Genomic DNA, 15,276 nt, shown 5'->3' on the forward strand with positions numbered 1-15,276 from the left:
AGACCGGGGCGCGAACTCGGTTCCCCTGCATCGGCAGGCGGACGCGCAACCACTGCGCCACCAGGGAAGCCCCATATGCATATGTTTGTAACAGCGCTATTCACAATAGCTAAAAGTAGCAACAACCCAAATATTGATCAGTGGATGAATAGATAAATTGTGGTCTATCCATACAATGGAATATCATGCAGTCATAAAAAGGAATGAAGTACTGAGACATGCTACAACATGATTGACCCTCAAAAACATGATATTAAGTGAAAAGAATCAGACTCAAAAGGTCACATACTGTATGATTCCATTTATATGAAGTGTCTACAACAGGTAAATCTGTAAAAACAGAAGGCAAGTTAGTGGTTGCCAAGGTTCTGGTAAGGGGAGAATGGGGAGTGCCTGCTGATGGGGTTGGGGTTCTGTTTTGGGGTGATGAAATGTTTTAGAATTAGATAGAGATGCTGTTTGTATAACATGAGGAAATTACTAAATGCCACTGAATTATGCATTTTAAAGTGGTTAATTTTAGGTGATGTGAATTTTACGTCAGTTAAAAAAAATAAACGTGCAAGAATCTCACACACACACACACACACACACACAAATTCCAGACCTGCCCCCTGCTCCTTGTGTCATTGGAGTGAATATCTGATTGTTTCTAGAGTCTAGACAAGGGATTGGCAAATTTTTTCTTAAAGGGCCAGATAGTAAATATTTTGGGCTTTGCAGGCCCACAGGAAAAATCGAGGAATTTAAGTAGGTACTTACATAACTCTTTGAAAATGTAAAAACCATTCTTGGTTTTGAGACCTTAAAAAAATAGCCAATGGGCTAGATTTGGCCAATGGAGCGAGCCTACATAGCATGCCAACCCCCCTGGGTTAGACCAGCCCTGTCCAATAGAAGTATAATGCGAGCCACATATGTAATTTAAAATTTTCTAGTTGCCACACTTAAAAAGTAAAAAGAAACAGGTGAAATTAACTTTACGTTTTACTTAACGTATCCAAAATATTATCATTTCAACATGTAACGAAGCTGTTATATGCACTTTTACCTTTACAGCACCTTTGGTCCAGACTAGCCACTTTCCCAGTGCTCAGTAGCCACGTGTGGCTGGCACCTACAGTGGTGGATGGGGCGGCTCTGGCTGCAGTGGCCTGGCCTGAGACCCCTGGGGGAAGTCCAGGGTGGGAAGGCTGTGCTTGTAGGTTTTTCTCCTTGGCCTGCATTCGGATTCCTGGAACGCTGGCTCTCTCGTGCTGTTACTCCTGTTTGCATCCCCCTCTTGATGTCTTTTTGCCAACTTTAGGGGGTTCTTTCTTTGAACGTCACTTCTTTTTTGGTGACTCCTTTTACTGTGTTTTAGAGCTCTGGGGCTCTGATCCCTACTCCCTGCAGGGCAGAAGAGAGGAGGGTGCTTGCTGGTCAGGGCTAAGTGGACCTATGCTGTGGGGAGCGAGTGAGAACCCGGGGTGGGGGGGTGGGGACAGGCTTACATGTCCCTCCAGGCACATGGCAGGAGGTGACTGCATTCTGCACAGCCCTTTGTATTTGCTGAGTGTTTTGCAGCTGTATCCTAGCTGCTTTTTTCCCTGCGTTCTAGCCTGCTACTTGACCTTTCTTTCTGAGTCCTGAGCCCTTGCCACGCAGAAGGACTACAGTCAACAACCTGTGTTCTGTTCTTGGCACAGACGTGGCAGGGCGACCCAGAAAGGTTACTTACGTTCTCCCGGCCTCGGTTTCCCGCCTGTAAAGCACATGCCCACATTCTATTCACAGGGAGTGGTCCACTAATGGAATGGATGAAGACTACTGAACCCCCTTTTTTTTTTTTTTTGTGGTATGCGGGCCTCCCTCTGTTGTGGCCTCTCCTGTTGCGGAGCACAGGCTCCGGACGCGCAGGCCCAGCGGCCACGACTCACGGGCCCAGCTGCTCCGCGGCATGTGGGATCCTTCCAGATCGGGGCGCGAACCCGGTTCCCCTGCATCGGCAGGCGGACGCGCAACCACTGCGCCACCAGGGAAGCCCCCTGAACCCCCTTTGTGGTCATTAATATTCCAAGAAGCATGCTGACGGTCTCTCCTGTGGGGAACAGACTTTGTTTGGGCTTTCGCCTGATCACTAGGACCCTGATGTTGTGTAGCTGAAATAAATTTGACTTGGAATATTTATCTTTAAATTGTTCCTAAGCTGCCAGCTAGACTTGCAGGAGATGAGAGAGCATTGCAATCAGGGAAAAGAGACAAGAGGGAAGTAATACCCTACTGCCCACGTCCTCATACTGTGGGGGAGCGAGGCACACAGGGAGGCGTGGTGAGCTCTGGTGCCAATTTCGAAGCGTTTAATCTGAGAAAACAGGCTTTTCGTTTATCCTTGGAAACTCACTCTCCAAGCATCCCTTTCTCATCTGAAACAACATGGTTGGACCAGGTCAGTGGTTTTCAAACTTTAAATTGTGGAGCCTTTTACTCAAAGGAATCTCGTACAGAAATACTGTGTATGAAACAGAAAAAGTGACCCTGTTCTGGGTGACACGGGGTCAGAGCTTGGCCTCTCAGCCATCTGTTTCCCACCCATGGGACCTCCAGTCATTTCTGAGGTCTGCGAGGGGCAGGTTTGAAAGCTCTGCCCTAGATTTCGTGGTCCCTTCCGTTTGAGCAGCTGAGGGCTTTGTGAAATTGTCTGCAGCTCTTTCACAGCTGCCCTGGGATGGGACCCCCTGAATGCCCATCCCCGCCACTCCCATTATACTGTCACTTCCTTTGGGGGCGAGAGAGCCAGAGGATTGATTCGCTGGCATTTTGTTTCTGGAGCCTGGAACTAGACTCTTCCAAACCACTTGCTGGTTTCTCAGTCAGGGTCACCCTAGTCCACATGAAACCACAGCCTGGTTCTTGCCTGCAGTCTGTAACCCTTCCAGCTCCTTCCTTCCCTCGCTCAGCTTGGTGTGTGTGCTGCGCTGGACGGTGTCCTGCCCCGTCTTTGGGGCAGCTCGCGGTGAGAGTGAGTGGACGGGCCTGTGGAGTCCTCCTGAGCCTGCTTCGCACTGGATCAGGTGTTGTGTGTACCGTGACATCCTTCCATCACCGGCAGCTGGGGAGGAGAGCAGGGCTGGTGGCAACATGGCCACCTGTGGAGTGTAGGGGACATTGAGTTTCAGAGAGGTTGGGTGCCTGCTCAAGGTCACGGAGCTGCCTAGGGATGGGCTGTGTGCCACGTGGTTCACACACCAGCCTCCGTGCGTCCAGGAACCTGCCCTGCCTCCTCCTGGCAAGGCCACTTTGACTTGTTAACATGGTACTGTTTCAGTAGGAGGCTGGGGTATCGCAAACTGAATTAAAGCTGTTTAATGGAGTTCTAATTCCTGCCCCTGGGAGGAGGGGCCTGAGGGGCTGGGTGACCCCCCCCACCCTCACACGCGGGTGAAGGATTGTCCCCATTAGCAGATGGAGCCCCTGAGACCCAGGGAGGTTCAGCCTCGGTCACAGGAAGACCAGTGTGGGTTTCTTCAAAGTTCTTTTTGGTCCTCCCTGTGTCTGCTAACACGCATTAACCTTTGCTCTCAGAAGCAGGGCCTTACCCTGACTTGGATTCCCTAGTTGCTGGGGGCACATGGGGCAGGCAGAGCATTTTACAGGTCCTCCTGCAGGTCCTAACATCTCAGCCTGGGGGTGTCTCACGTCCCCTGGACAGGCTGCTGGTCTGTTGCAGTGACCACACCTTTGGTGCAGCCCTGAACAGGAAGCACTGTTTTCCCCTGAGGGATTCAGAAACAGGAAGTAATTGTGTCCTTGATCCGTAGGTCCTAAAACACTGGTTGGAACAGGCAGACCGAGGAGACTCCATGTGCACCTGCGGTCCCGTGTCTCCCCTCCTAGTATCCTGGCCCAGAGCTAAAGGGGCTGGGCGGGGGAGCAGCTGCTGGGAGTCCCAGTTGAACCAGAGAAAGAGTCCAGGTCTCCCAGGTGCCGCACTCAGAGCCTGTCTACCTGGGGCTGGCGGGTCTTCCACTTAGGGACCGCTCTGACCTAGAAATCTGACACAGTCCCACTTTTAGTTTACACGTGCTCAGGTAAGGGAATGGAAGGGTTGAGGGAGGGGGTTTTCAGCTCAGATTTGGGTCTTATGCTGCTTGAGCAACTTACTCAGAATTTAAGAGTCTGCATCCCTCCTCTGAAAACAGGGGCTGCAACAAGACCAACGTCTGTGGGCGCCTGTGAGGATGGTGGAAGATGCAAGAAATAGCAAGAGTGCCAGATCTGTGAATGCTTGGGTGTGTAGTGGGCGCTCAGTATACGGGGTTCGTTTCGTCAGCACTGACCCAGAGAGGAGCCGCCTCTGTGGCGAGGTGCTGTGGGATGGCTGGCCCTCAGACTCTCTTTCTGTCTGCCCTGTGCCCATAGAGCAGGGGCCCAGGCCGCCTGCTCTGCTGTGAGCTGCTTGGCATCACCCTAGCAGCTTCCCCACATCAGCCCCAAGGGATTGGAAGGGCCTTGTGGGTTTCCACAAAGGCCCTTTGCTTATGTGGCTTTGATTTTCAGAACATGTTTAAGTGTAAAGAGTGAACTGATTTTAAGAATTTTTAGAGTATAAGAAGCGAAGAGGCGGGACTTCCCTGGTGGTCCAGCGGTTAAGACTCTACACTTCCATTGCAGGGGGCACGGGTTCGAACCCTGGTCAGGGAACTAAGATCCCATATGCCGTGCAGCACGCCCCCCCAAAAAAACTAAAAAAAAAGCGAAGAGGTCAGGTACCATCAGGCTGAGACTTACCATTAGAGGGTGTGGGCTGCTCCGGAGGCCAGCAGCCAGCGTGACAGCCACCCCCGAGCCCCTGCGAAACCCAGAGAAATGCACAGTGCAAGTCCCGTGAATGGAAGTGGCACATCCCGATTTCAGAAGTCACTTTGCGTGGAAGTGTCTGAGTGGCCATCAGCAAGGTGGGAGAGGGTTAAGAGAAGCTGCTTATCCTGCTGGTGTCCCTGGGAGCAGTTGTCTGGGAATCCAAGTTTTCTTGCCCGCGGGCCTGGGGGAAATGGGCAGAGGAGGGTAGAGAGCAGCCTGGGCCTAGTCCTGAATCACTGGGCAGTGAGCAGGAGGTCTGGCCAGGCCCTTTGGTCGCCAGCATTGATTAACTCACTTCAGCTGGCAGGTGGGTGCTCCGGCTTCCTCCCCTGCTGTCCCACATCCTTTACAGATCACACACTCTTCCAGGGGGTGGAGAGTTCCGAGGGGTCTAAACACGCAGATGTGGCTCCTTACGAGAGCCTGTGAGCAAGCTCTTCTAACAGGCAGATGCCATCTTGGCAGACAGCCCGTTGACTCTCATCCCCACGTCTCCCTTCCCTCCTGGAAACCCTGTGAGCTTAGAGGATCTTCCTGGGAATTGGGCCAGCGAGCTGGCCATGCAGCCTTGTCTGGTGTGGCCTTCTATACTTAAATCAAAGGAGCAGTTGACGTGCTCTGAGATTATTTATTGTGGCAGTGGTCAGTGGTGGCATTCATAGCTAACAATAACTGCTGTGTGCCAGGCCACTGTTAACTCATTTATATTCATAACAGACTTATGAAGTAGAGAGATAAGACAACTGAGATGGAAAGAGGTCCTAGAACTTGCCCGGGGGTGACACAGCAAGTGGCAGAGGTGGGACGCAAACCCAGATAGTCTGACTCGGCCTCCTCTTCCCACCGTTCCCCGTGTGGGCTCAGGTAGGCTTTCTGGACCTTAGATCTCTAGCTGTGTGTGTCCCTTGGCCCCTCGTGCCCAGGAGCCAGGGGCTGCCCTGCCAGGGGTGTATGTGCTGGGAAGGGTGGGGCTGGAGGATGAGGCTTGGGCTGAACTTGTTAAATTTCCTGTCTCTCTTTTTTTTTTTTTTCCTTCCATTGGACTCTCCTGTCCTACCTGTTACTTTATAGGAAGCACTGCTTTTTGAGGGACAGGGTGTGACTTTTTCCTGCAAAGCCGTTGCCTCAGAAATTTGTCCCCACGCATTCTCTAGCATTCTTCCCTTTGCCACAAGTGGCGTCATGTTCCAAAAATCCCGCGGCCATCGGCTCCTTGTCAAGCCCAAACAGGGAAGGGGCTTTTTAAAGTGTCCCTTTCCCCTCTTCCTGCAGCTGCTGCTGCCCAGGGAGGAGCCCTGGGCATGGGCTGGGCTTGCAGGGCATGTGTGTGGGCAGAGGGGTGAGTGGGCAGCTGAGCTGGGGTGTGGGAGGGAGGATGACCAGCAGGCCGGTGGCCTCGTGCCCTCCCGTCTCTGGGCCTGGGATCTAGTGAGGTCTGTGTGTGGGTTTTTGTTTTTGTTTTTGTTTTTTTGAGGTAAAATTCATGGAACGTAAAATTAATCACTTTAAAGCATACAGTTCAGGACTTCCCTGGTGGCGCAGTGGTTAAGAATCTGCCTGCCAATGCAGGGGACACGGGTTCGAGCCCTGGTCCGGGAAGATCCCACATGCCACGGAGCAACTAAGCCCGTGCGCCACAACTACTGAGCCCGTGCGCCACAACTACTGAAGCCCATGTGCCTAGAGCCCGTGCTCCACAACAAGAGAAGCCACCGCAGTGAGAAACGCGCGCACCGCAAGAGTAGCCCCGCTTGCTGCAACTAGAGAAAGCCGGCGTGCAGCAACAAAGATCCAACGCAACCATAAATAAATAGATAGATAGATAGATAGTACTGTTCAGTTGTGTTTAGCACATTCACAATATGCTAAATTCACCAGCACTCCGTAATTTAAAACGTTTCATCACCCCAAAAGAACATGCCATTACTATTGAGGAGTTAGGCTCCACTCCCTACCCCCCATCCTCAGCAACCACCAATCTGCTTTTCGTCCCTATGGATTTACCTCTTTTGGAAATTTCACCAAAATGGAATCGTAGAAATTGTGACCTTTTGTCTGGCTTTTTGCACCGAGCCTGTTTTCAGAGTTCATGTGGTAGCATGAACCTATGTTCACTGCTTGTTTCTGGCCGAGTATTGCATTATGTGGCATAGCACATCTTGTTGATCTCTTTGTCTGTAGACGGACCCTTGGGCTGCCCTGCCTTCTGGCTGTTGTGACTAGTGCTGCTGTGAGCACCTGCATGCACACTTCGGTCTCACCCTCCTTTCAGCTCCTCTGGGTGGAGACCAGGGGAGGAAACGTTGGGTCCCGTGGAATTCTGTCGTGAGCCGCGCTGGGAAGCAGCACGTCGAGCCAGACCTCAGCACTGCGGACTGTGGGGTGGGCGGGCAGATACGGCGCTGGGCGGGTGGAGGAGCCGGGGATGGGGACCTGGGGTCTGTGGCAGAGGTGCTGAGCCTGTGTACTGGGTTGACCGAGCCCCCTGGAGCTCCGCTCCCTCCTGAGGATCAGCCTAGCTGCCGAGAAGGAGCTAAGCGGGGGCTTCAGAGTTGTGGGGAAGGGGGCCGAGGGGGCGTGGGAGCTGAAGGCCAGGCCATGTAGGGAGACACCGGTGCACCCCAGGGTGGTGAGGTGCGGGGGAGCTGCTGAGAGCCAGTCTCCGACCGGATCTGACCTGTTCACTACACTTATTACCAGTTTTCAAACTTTATTTCTTTAGCCATGGAGCATGGAGCCCCTTGAAATGGAACGCGGAACTCGCCCATGTGAAGTCCCTGGAGGGGGAGAGGGATGGTTCCCCAGCCGCCTGCCCCACCCCATGGTCTGCAGTGACCCTGAAGCACTGTTTGAAAACCACTGATTGACTCTAACCCTTGCATTAAAATTTGTTAATAGAATGAATATTTGACATATATGGAAGAACTTCAGTGGCGTGTGTGTACAGCATAGGTGCAGCCTTCCTGCTGAACGTTTGAGGTGCTGGTGTTTCTGCTGTGTCAGCCTCCCAGCTGCTGGGATCCAGGGGAGGGGACCATAAGTAGGTGTTGCCCCATTGTTGAGCCCAGCCCCCTCTGCAGACTTCCTCTCCGTACAGAGGCTCGCCTCTCGAGAGGAAGGTCTCCCTGCCCAGATGTGTGCAGGAGTCTTCCAGTTCCAGATGGACCTTAAGGCAGCTGCTAGGGGCAAGTCTGGTATGAGATGCGACCCGTTAAGGTAGTACTGTTGAGGAGAAAGGACTCCATGTGGAGACCTGGAGACAGACCTGAAGGCTCATGTGTTTGGGCTGACAGAGCCAGCGTGGGAGCAGGGTCCCGAGAACCAGGAGGGCTGATCTGAGGACGGGCTGGGCTGGGGGTAGGGCGGCTGGCTAGGTCAGTGGTTCTCAGACTTTTTGTTTTGGGGCCCCTTTATGCTTTTGATTACTGAGGTCTTCAAAGGGCTTTTGTTTATGTCAGTTACATCCAATGGTATTTACTGTATGAGAAATTTAAAACGAGACATTTAAAAAATTTTATTAGTTCATTTAAAAATAAAATAAGCCTGTTACATGTTCACATAAATAACAGGTGTATTCTGAAAAATAACTTTTCCAAAACAATTAAAGTTTTGCTTAGAAGAGTCGCATCATTTTACCTTTGCAGATCTCCGTACCATCTATCTTAATGGAAGACAGCTGGATTCTCATCTCTTGCACATGATCTGTTGTGTTAGCCTGTCATGTAGCCTCTGGAAAAGCTTACATGCTAGTGAGAGAACGAGTGCAAAAAGGTCAAATGATGACTTAGTATTTTTGTAAAAATAGTTTTGGCTCATGGTATTTTTTTTTTTTTTTCCCCTTTTTGCAGTACGTGGGCCTCTCCCGTTGCGGAGCACAGGCTCCGGACGCGCAGGCTTAGCGACCATGGCTCACGGGCCCAGGCGCTCCGCGGCATGTGGGATCCTCCCGGACCGGGGCACGAACCCGCGTCCCCTGCATCGGCAGGCGGACTCTCAACCGCTGCGCCACCAGGGAAGCCCTGGCTCATGGTATTTTTGTAAAAATAGTTTTGGCTCATGGACCCCTTAAAAGGGTCTCAGGGCCCCCTTAAAAGGGCCATCCCTTTGAGGACCACTGGTCTGGCTCAAGCTGGGCCATTTGCTTGAAGGCTCCGAATGCCTCATGGGAGCGGCAGTGAGGACGTCTGTTAGGACGGGCAGAGCCCCAGGCGGTGCTCAGAGTGCTGGGGTGGGCAGAGGATGGAGCGGGGGCATGAGCGGCCGCCCTGGCCTCCTGCTGCCAAGGGCCCTCCGTGGAATAAGTAAAGTGTGGGTAAGGCACACGGCAGGTGGTGGGGACTCGACGTGACACACAGGGAATGTTTATTCTGAGGCTTGGAGAAGTTGTTTTGCTGTCACATCTCCCCACTAGGCTCTGCAGCTCCCAGGAGGGAGGGGTGGAGATGACCGGAGGTTTTAGGATGGAGCCTGCAGTGCTGGGGCTGGTGCCCCCGTGATGTGCGGCGTGAGAGGTGGCTGAGGACTGCGGAGCGGGGCAGGCAGTCCTCCTCGGGCTCTGCCGCTGGTTTGCTCGGCAGCCAGAAGGCAAGATGACCTCACTCTTTTCCCCTAGTGCTGCTTGACACATTCATTCCAAGACCCTGGAGACACAGGGTCGGGGCTTGGGTGGGAAGTCAGGGTGGAGAGGGAGATTTCGGATTCCTTGCTCTTGGAGTGGCGGTCAGTCGAGTCCTGCGCCCTTGAAGCGTGTCAGCGGGAAGGGGATTCATGAGAGTCTCGGAGGCCCCCAGAGGTCTCAAGTGACACAATAGGGATTTTTAAATTCTATTTTTGGGGAAGAAGCTTGGATCAATCCTCAGAATTTTCCTTGGAGGAGGAAAATTACCTCTTCTCTTTGGGATTAAAGTGCTCCTTAGCCAGGTCCTGCCCCTTGGATTTGGTAGCTGGCAGGAATTTAGATGTCTTTCTTTAAAAAAATTTTTTGGCCGCACCTCGCGACATGTGGGATCTTAGTTCCCCAACCAGGGATCGAACCCGCACCCACTGCAGTGGAAGTATGGAGTCTTAACCACCGAACCACCAGGGAAGTCCCTCTGCGGGGATTTTTGACTACACTGAGGATCTGCCCCTAACCCTCATGGTATTCAAGGATAACCTGTATTTGTGTTGTAGGCTGATGAATGGTGAACGGGATCTTAGTTCCCCAACCAGGGATCGAACCCGCACCCACTGCAGTGGAAGCACGGGAAGCGTGGAGTCTTAACCACTGGACACTCAGGGAAGTCCCGGAATTTCAATGTATTTAATGTTAGATGAGAAGATATCCCCATAGACTTAGACCTTTTAGTTATACCACAGTTTCTGCTGTGACTATATTGTATGGCTTCTATTAAAGAAAATATTTCTTTGTCCTTTCTTGTCCACTGGTTGCCCCTCCCTGTCCAGCCCGTGTGTGGCCTGCACGTAGAGGTTTCCTTTGTGAGGTTTCCAGCTTGAGCTTGATCTGAGCAGTTGGGGCTGCTGACCCCCAGTCTGCTTTCAGGGAGCCTCTCAGGACCCCCTGCCAGCACCCCGTTCAACCCTTTTCCCTTTGCAGCTTTTGAGGAGCTAATTGTTCAGACTTCACATCACATGTGATGTTTACCTTTTTGGTCTCTCCTAAAGGAGTTTTAACAACAGTCACCAAACTTGGATATGAATGTTCACAGCCACCAAAAGGGGGAAACAACCCCAGTGTCATCAATAAACAGATGTGGTCCATCCACGCAATGGAATATTATTTGGCCATGAAAAGGAGTGCGGTACAACCAACCACTACAGCATGGATGACCCTCGAAAACATCCGCTCAGTGGGAGAAGCCAGACACAAAAGACCATGTGTTATCTGATTCCATTCATGTGAAGCGTCCAGACTAGGCAAATCTGTAGAGACATAAAGCAGATTAGTGGTTGCTGGGGACTGGAGGGGGGAGTGTGTGGGGAATGATAGCTAAAGTATACAGGGCTTCTTTTGGGGATAGATTTGATTATGGTGGTGGATGCACTACAAACCATTGACTTGTACACTTTTAAATGGGTGAGTTGTATGGTATGTGAATTATATCTCAAAAAAAGTAAGTTATTACAAAAACACACCAAAACAGTTATTACCTGCACCCGTTTTTGGTTTGTGCTTGTAATTCACTTTTTTTTTTTTTTTTTTTGCGGTACGTGGGCCTCTCACTATTGTGGCCTCTCCCGTTGCGGAGCACAGGCTCCGGAGGCACAGGCTCAGCGGCCATGGCTCATGGGCCTAGCCGCTCCGCAGCATGTGGGATCTTCCCGGACCGGGGCACGAACCCGTGTCCCCTGCATCGGCAGGCGGACTCTCAACCACTGCGCCACCAGGGAAGCCTCTGTAATTCACATTAAAAAAAAATTAATTTATTTATTTTTGGCTGCGTTGGGTTTTCGTTGCTGCCTGTGGGCTTTCTCTAGTTGTGGTGAGCAGGGGCTACTCTGTTGCAGCGCGCAGGCTTCTCATCGCAGCGGCTTCTCTTGCTGTGGAGCACGGGCTCTAGGTGCGTGGGCATCAGTAATTGAGGCACGCGGGCTCAATAGGTGTGGCTCGCAGGCTCTAGAGTGCAGGCTCAGTAGTTGTGGCGCATGGGCTTCATTGCTTCGTGGCATGTGGGATCTTCCTGGACCAGGGCTCGAACCCGTGTCCCTGGCATTGGCAGGTGGATTCTTTTTTTTTTTTTTAATGTTTTATTTATTTATTTGGTTGCTCCGGGTCTTAGTTGCAGCAGGCAGGCTCCTTAGTTGTGGCATGCAAACTCTTAGTTGCAGCATGCATGTGGGATCTAGTTCCTTGACCAGGGATGGAACCCTGGGCCCCCTGCACTGGGAGTGTGGAGTCTTATACACTGCGCCACCAGGGAAGTCCCTGTAATTCACATTTTGCCAAACCTTTATTTGACATCTTTGTTTCCTGTCTTTTTGTCATTTTTGGTTTGACATCTGCTCCCCACGAGTAGCTAACACCTCAGATTCTACCTCCGTCCTCTGCTCTGTCCTGGTTACCCCAGGCCCCCAGGAGCATGCTAGACGGGCATGGTGTTGGCTTCGCTCTCTCACACCCACTGTGCGTGTCTGTGCACGCACAGCTTGGGGCTCAGCCGCGGTCAGGTGTGTGGCAGCAGCGTGGACGTGTTCTGTGCTGAAAGCAACTGGCCATCAGATAGCATTATTTGGAGTTCGGTTCATTGTTTCACCAAGTATTTATTGTCTCTGTTTCCACCCAGTGCTACTTCTGATTTGGTGAAGGGTGGGACTTTATCTCGAGGTTTAGAGCTCTGGAGGAGGGGGCCCCGAAGACACTGGGCCTTATGGTATTTTGGGGATGTGCCCTCTGCCCTTGGAGCCCCGTGCCAGAACATGCTGCCGGGTGGGCGGCATGAGGCTGTGTGTGAGGCTTGGCGGCCTCTGGAGGGAAGTGTGGACCTCTGCACATGCCAGCCGGCCTCCCTGTCTCACGTCCCCTGACCTCCATTTCTGGGGTTGCCTTTGCTCGCTCCTCACGGAAGTCTCTCCCAGATCCCTCCTCTGTGCTCCCTGGTGCTGAGTTCCTTACCCTTAGCTCCACTTTTTGTGTCTTTGTCTTGTGGGTATTCTCAGGGGCTTTGTTGTCTTTGCATCCTGACATTTGGCAGCAAAGATGGCTCAACTGCATTTCTTGCAAGTTTCTTTCTTCTGGGCCATGTGTCCTTGTGTAATTAGTAGGCTCCCTGCTCATTCCCCAAAGTATGCCAGTTTGGATGATAAATGTACAGGGTTACTCTGCATTTGAGGCTCTACTTTGTCTGGGTGGAGGTGGACCCTGTGCTCACACTTACGTCTTTCATCCACAGGTAGGAAAGACTCCTCCTTCTGGAGAAGAGCCCCACTATCTCCGTCCACTCCCCAAATGCCTTCACAGCCCGTAGTGCCTGGCCAAGCTGGGTGGGCGGCTCCATGAAGGGTGGTTTGTGGAGGTTCATCCTCTGGTGAACTCCTCACGGGGACCATGCATTTTTGGTGCTACCCACAGGCCCCAGGCCTCAGCTGCAGGGACGTCTAGGGGAGGCCCTGAGTGATGTGCTCGTCAAGACTAGACCCCCAAGGAGAGTAACCCACTTGGGGACGTGCATCCTGCTGGGATGGCACCAGCCTTTACTTTTGGGAGTGGCTCACTGATGGGCGATGTCGAGTGGTTAAAGGCAAGATACGGGGCTAGTTCCTTGACCAGGGATGGAACCCTGGGCCCCCTGCACTGGGAGTGTGGAGTCTTATACACTGCGCCACCAGGGAAGTCCCTGTAATTCACATTTTGCCAAACCTTTATTTGACATCTTTGTTTCCTGTCTTTTTGTCATTTTTGGTTTGACATCTGCTCCCCACGAGTAGCTAACACCTCAGATTCTACCTCCGTCCTCTGCTCTGTCCTGGTTACCCCAGGCCCCCAGGAGCATGCTAGACGGGCATGGTGTTGGCTTCGCTCTCTCACACCCACTGTGCGTGTCTGTGCACGCACAGCTTGGGGCTCAGCCGCGGTCAGGTGTGTGGCAGCAGCGTGGACGTGTTCTGTGCTGAAAGCAACTGGCCATCAGATAGCATTATTTGGAGTTCGGTTCATTGTTTCACCAAGTATTTATTGTCTCTGTTTCCACCCAGTGCTACTTCTGATTTGGTGAAGGGTGGGACTTTATCTCGAGGTTTAGAGCTCTGGAGGAGGGGGCCCCGAAGACACTGGGCCTTATGGTATTTTGGGGATGTGCCCTCTGCCCTTGGAGCCCCGTGCCAGAACATGCTGCCGGGTGGGCGGCATGAGGCTGTGTGTGAGGCTTGGCGGCCTCTGGAGGGAAGTGTGGACCTCTGCACATGCCAGCCGGCCTCCCTGTCTCACGTCCCCTGACCTCCATTTCTGGGGTTGCCTTTGCTCGCTCCTCACGGAAGTCTCTCCCAGATCCCTCCTCTGTGCTCCCTGGTGCTGAGTTCCTTACCCTTAGCTCCACTTTTTGTGTCTTTGTCTTGTGGGTATTCTCAGGGGCTTTGTTGTCTTTGCATCCTGACATTTGGCAGCAAAGATGGCTCAACTGCATTTCTTGCAAGTTTCTTTCTTCTGGGCCATGTGTCCTTGTGTAATTAGTAGGCTCCCTGCTCATTCCCCAAAGTATGCCAGTTTGGATGATAAATGTACAGGGTTACTCTGCATTTGAGGCTCTACTTTGTCTGGGTGGAGGTGGACCCTGTGCTCACACTTACGTCTTTCATCCACAGGTAGGAAAGACTCCTCCTTCTGGAGAAGAGCCCCACTATCTCCGTCCACTCCCCAAATGCCTTCACAGCCCGTAGTGCCTGGCCAAGCTGGGTGGGCGGCTCCATGAAGGGTGGTTTGTGGAGGTTCATCCTCTGGTGAACTCCTCACGGGGACCATGCATTTTTGGTGCTACCCACAGGCCCCAGGCCTCAGCTGCAGGGACGTCTAGGGGAGGCCCTGAGTGATGTGCTCGTCAAGACTAGACCCCCAAGGAGAGTAACCCACTTGGGGACGTGCATCCTGCTGGGATGGCACCAGCCTTTACTTTTGGGAGTGGCTCACTGATGGGCGATGTCGAGTGGTTAAAGGCAAGATACGGGGCCAGGTGGCCTTGACTCACACCTGCTTAGACACTGTGGTTTTCTTGTACGTGAAATGGAAGAGTGGCACAGGGTACATGACGTGAAGTGCCTGGAGCAGTGTCCCGCCTCGTAAGCCGTGAGTGTTGGCTGTGGTGACAGTGGGGACAGCTGTGACTAACAGAGCAAACTGATGGGCGTTTCAGACAGACTTCCCACGTGCCCACTCAGAGGGAGTGTGTGTCTTCAGGGCCACATACCTGATGCTTTCCTTTCTCGGAAGCTGGGCTTTCGCCCTAGGTCCTGATGGGCATTGAGTCGCATACGGTGGCTGCCCCACGATTGTGCATATCTTCGCAGTGGCTGATGGTCCTCTCCTGACTTTCAGAGGCAGATGACAGGCCCTGGACGCTCGTGCCGGCAGGTGGTGCCCATATGGAGGAATGTAGTTTGGGTCTAGAACTGAATGTCTGTAAAGCAATAGGACAGTATTCTCCAGGGCTTGATTGAGACATCTTGGACGAGGCTTAGAGACGAGTTCCAGCACAGTTTGGTACACGTGGCATCGGGAGGAGAAGCCTGGTGTGGCCTCTTGAGGGATCTGCAGTGATGGCTGACGCTGGTTGACCCTGACAGGTTTGTTCTAAAAGAGAAGCCCCACGTTCCTGGGGTCTTGGCCCTACTGGCATGTAGAGGTGTGTGCTAACCCAGGTGTGGGTCAGGCAGGTGGGCACAAGCTCCGCTGACAGGCCTCCCTCTGCGGTGTGCTTGGATGAAGTGCTCTTTGGGTGGCCAGGA

This window comes from Physeter macrocephalus, unplaced genomic scaffold (assembly GCF_002837175.3).
Source record: "Physeter macrocephalus isolate SW-GA unplaced genomic scaffold, ASM283717v5 random_467, whole genome shotgun sequence".
Classification (NCBI taxonomy): Eukaryota; Metazoa; Chordata; class Mammalia; order Artiodactyla; family Physeteridae; genus Physeter; species Physeter macrocephalus.